General features: G+C 36.7%; 1 protein-coding gene across 1 annotated transcript in view; it reads right to left on the bottom strand.

Annotated features, from left to right (window-relative positions):
* Positions 1 to 5000, bottom strand: part of LOC143041274 (peripheral plasma membrane protein CASK-like) — a 566674-nt gene that overhangs the window by 309597 nt on the left and 252077 nt on the right. The window lies entirely within an intron of this gene.

The following is a 5000-nucleotide window of genomic DNA, read 5'->3' as shown; positions in this document are numbered from 1 at the left end:
TATTTATTATCTTTCAGATTGTACCCATGGCAGGAAGGCTAACAATTTCAGAAAGAGTAGAACTTGTGCTCCTGTATGCGAAGGACGGCGCCAGCTCGCGATCAGTCGCAGATATTTTTAATGCTAAGTACCCGAATAGGCAACCAGTTACACAAAGAACTGTCAGCATACACTTCGCATACAGAAGCACAAGTTCTACTCTTTCTGGAATTGTTAGCTTTCCTGCCAAGGGTACAATCTGAAAGATAATAAATAAAATTAGATATGATACTTAAATGATAAAAATTATGTAAAAAATGGCTATGGGTCCAGACTTTTGCACCACCCTGTATATATATATATATATAACTGAAGGCAGAGGAAGTATACGAGGAATAATGGAAGAATTTTACTGCCTGAACGTTTCGATCTTTAGGGTCTTGGTCAGAAAGCTTTACAATTAAGTAATGCATGAACATTCTATAAAGTCATGTCATCTCACAGGGTGCCTAGAAAAGGTCGTTGTGCTCGAAACATTTGTCCGATTTTTTTTTTTTTTTTTTACTACCAATAAACTTGTAATAATAAACTGTAAGTTAAAGTGATAAGTTTACAACAAAAGTGAGGAGAATTTTAAAGAAATCAGACAAAGGGAAGAAATTATTATATCTATTAGAAGAAGCACCTATACGACCCAAAAATCCACAAAACAAGAATTCCCATGAAGAGTAAAGATATCAATAATTGCAACAAAGAAACACGATATATCACAGTCCCAAATTCCAATATTAATTCAACCCTAGACAAAGTCCTCTTAAAAGCAGGTATTAAGATAGATAGAACATCAAGTAGCAAAGTGGGACATTTGGTTACACATAATTATAATAACCATACCAATGAAAATAGTATTGTATACAAAATACCTTGTAAAAATTGCCCATCTTCATATTTTGGGGAAACAGGTCGTGGAATAGAAAAAAGGTTAAACGAACACAAAAATGATGTAAGAACCCACAGGCTTTCTAATTCTATAGTAAGACACATAGATACACATGACCACCTTCCGGACTAGGACAACACAATTGTAATAAATAGAGGTTCAACGAAGAAATCAAGAAAAACAATAGAAGCAACATATATCAATACTAATAATAACATCAACCAAAGAGAAGGTTTTATATGCTTAGCAAGAGCTACAAGTTTATTGGTAGTCGAAGAAAACAAATGGACAAATGTTCCAAGCACAACGACCTTCCCTAGGCACCCTGTGAGATGACATGACTGTGTATAAAATGTCTATGTTATACTTAATTGTTAAGTTTTGTGATCAAGACCCTAAGGGTCGAAACATTAGGGCAGTAAAATTCTTCCATTATTCCTCGTATATTTCCTCCGCCTTCAGTTACATTTGTCATAGTTTAAATCAATATATATACATACATATATATATGTATATATATATATATATATATATATATATACATATATATACATACATATATATATATATATATATATATATATATATACATATATATACACATTTATCTATCTATCTATATATATATATAGGTAGATATATAGATAGATAAATTAATAGACAAATAAAAATAAAATAGAATAAATAAATAAATAGAATAATAATAAATGCTATAAGATTTACTGCCCGAAAGTTACACTGATAACCTTAATATGGCCTAAACCCGTAGACTTTCTACGAGAGCGTTGCTATCCTATGGAACTACTAAGCTCCCTCGAAGAGCCCAAATGAGCTCCAACTTTCCAGACTTATTTTCTATCTTTTTTTCTTCTTCTTTTTTAATCAATTTCCGGATGAATCGTTGGCTTCTGGCCCTCACTCTAAAGGAACATTACCACGGGGAGAAGCACTCTCTGGCCCTGAAGGCTCCAGCCTCCTCCGACTCTCACCCTCCCCCTTCTTGCTCATCCCTTGATTCTCTTCGTGTAAATGCGGGAAACGATTCTGCAGGAGCTTCGGTTGTCTTCATCGTCTTGTTAAGATAAAACCACGAAATGTGGATCATTTATCTGAACGAGGTTATCTTTGAGACATTTGTTTTTCCTTCTATATTGGATTATGTTTTACAATGAGGGCATCACAACACTGCCATAGAAGTGTAAAATACTTTAAAGACATAAAGAAAATATCTTGAGGATATCAATAAATTCAAAATCATTTATTGTATTTAACGAAGTATGCATACATACATACACACACACACACATACACACACACACACACACACACACACACACACACACACACACACACACACACACACACACACACACACACACACACACACACATACACGCACACACACACACACACACATACACGCACGCACACACACACACACACACACACACACACACACACACACACACACACACACACACACACACACACATATATATATATATATATATATATATATATATGTATATGTATGTGTATATATATATATTTACATATATATATACATATATATATGCATATACACACACACAAACATATTCACACACAAACATACAAAAATACACACAAACACACACACACACACACACACACACACACACACACACACACACACACACACACACACACACACACACACGCACACACGCACACACTCACCGTTATTCTATAATGACGTAATTCCTTTGTTCTCCAAAACTCAAGCAAAAGGTATTACTATAGGAAGACTTGGCAACGGCTCACCGCTTTTGACGGGAGTCGAGCAAACAGAACGTTCAAACAACGTCACGAGTGCCCGAAAGAGGTCCTGCGTCTCTGTAATGAAAGAGCCGTTGGGAATCGAACTGAGCACGAGGCACCGGAGCTCTTGGTGCCAAAGGATGTAGAAAGGCCACTGGGAATGTACATGCAGCTGCAGTGCAATGAGGGTGCCAATGAGGCAATGTTGAGGAGATGCCAACGATGCACTGTAAAGTAGGTCCCAAGGAAGTACGGTAGAGATGTTAATGAGGCACTGCAGAAGTGCTAATGAGGCACTGTAGAGATGCCAATGAGCCACTTTAGAGGAGATACCAAAGAATCATTGTTGAGGAGGTGTGAATGAGGCACTGTAGAACAGCTAACAGCTAAGAAGTAAAAAAAAAAAAAAAAATCTATGGCCAGGTTATTTTACTTAGTTTAGGAAGACTCCTTAGAATTCAGGCTACATTCCGCTTTCGGTAGGCACTGAAGTTCCCCTTACTTCCAGTGACAAGAATGTTAATATTTTTTTTTATTTGTATAAACAGCACATAATCACTGATAGTATTTTCCTAATTTTCTATGCAGCCACTACTTACAGGTTTTAATGAAACCCCCTATGGACCAGAGTTACGCAACACTATATTTGGAGATGGACTTCTTCTTAAGATGATGACTGAGTCTTGTTATAGAGCTAATTAGAGATAAATAGATAAATAAATAAATGAATAAATAAGTAAATAAATAGATGAATGAATAAATAACTTCACTGATTAGCCAATAGTATTAAATCAAATATAAAACAAGATAGAAAAAAAAATGAATTGAATAAATGAAAAAATAAAAAAGTAGATAAACAAAAATGAATGTTGTACAACGCATGCGAGCTCATCTTCTGGCCCTCAAATGAAAAACTTTTTTGCATATTTTGACGAGTTTGTGACCTGAAAATTAAGCAAAAATAGAAAAAATAAAACATTGAAACAAAGAAAAACTTTTTTTCAATTAAACACGGCTATGTATCTCAAACTGACGGAAATGAGAAAGAGATATATCATTATGGAAACACAGTCCAATTCACAAGTTCCCTTTGTAATTGTTTAGTTTTAATACTTTCATTGTCGGAGGCTGTCTTTAGATGAATAGAATCACCTGGCGGCAGGTCGACCTAAAGAAGACAATCGCGGCTGTTGTGTAATCGACATCGGTTCCACCTCGTGACAAAAAAAAAAAAAAAAAAAAATTAACGAAAGTTTGATCCTTACATTTAGAGACCACCACTTGCCCTAACGTTCCTACTATACTGAAACTAAATGGAAAACAATTGAATCCCATCTACTTGTAAATATAAATATGTCTGGTTACCTGTTACCAAACCCTCGCGGCATGAGGCCTTCACACACACAAAAAAAAAAAAAAAAAAAAAAAATAGTACGACAGCGTTCAGGTCACCATCCAGCACTGAAACAATGACATAGAATAAGCCTGGCAACTGAAGCAGACTCCTCAGATGCAACCATTACATAGAAGATACTGAACACCTCATCCTACACTGCCCTACCATAGCCATACCTAAACCAAAACACAATATTTCTTCTATTTCTTCCTTGAGTAACCCATGAACCAATCCGGTGGCTATTGCCAGTTACATAGGAGCCGACCAAAATTCAAATCATCTAAAGCTACCCTTTTCTCAATCTAATGTCATGTGCTGGGTGAGTTGTTCCCTCCTGCACTACGTTTGAACCAGGCTTTGTAGCAGGTACGGCGAGACCCTTCAGTACCTGAAGTCTGAGATGGGGAAGGGAGGGGGGGGAGTTTCTTGTACTCGGCCACGAACCACATGAAGAAAAAAAAAATCATCGGGTTTCAATGCATGTCCACACAACTCAGTGACCTCTTCTCTGTGATAGATATCTTGCAATATGTCATATTTCAGAGCCCCCCACACGGACGGCAACACGTCTGCTATTGGGACAGAAACATGTGGCAGATTTTTGGGGTGGTCCAGGACGCTTCCAGGTTAAGGATTTGGAAACTGCAACATGACTCTTTGGAGAAAAAAATCTTATGGAACCAGATGAAGGTTATTGAGCTTTGGTACGAAAAGACAAATTCTTTTGGAAGTATCACGCTCACTCTCACTCTCTTACTCTTTCCTTAACTCGTTCTTTCGCTCTTTTTACTCTCTTGCTCACCTATTCTCTCTCTCTCTGTCCATCTCTCTCTCTCTCTCTCTCTCTCTCTCTCTCTCTCTCTCTCTCTCTATCTATCTATCTAT

This window comes from Oratosquilla oratoria, chromosome 30 (assembly GCF_046742065.1).
Source record: "Oratosquilla oratoria isolate Oo_2021 chromosome 30, ASM4674206v1, whole genome shotgun sequence".
Taxonomy (NCBI): domain Eukaryota; kingdom Metazoa; phylum Arthropoda; class Malacostraca; order Stomatopoda; family Squillidae; genus Oratosquilla; species Oratosquilla oratoria.
The sequence above is the reverse complement of the archived record's forward strand: the minus strand, read 5'-3'. Positions and strand labels throughout refer to the sequence as shown.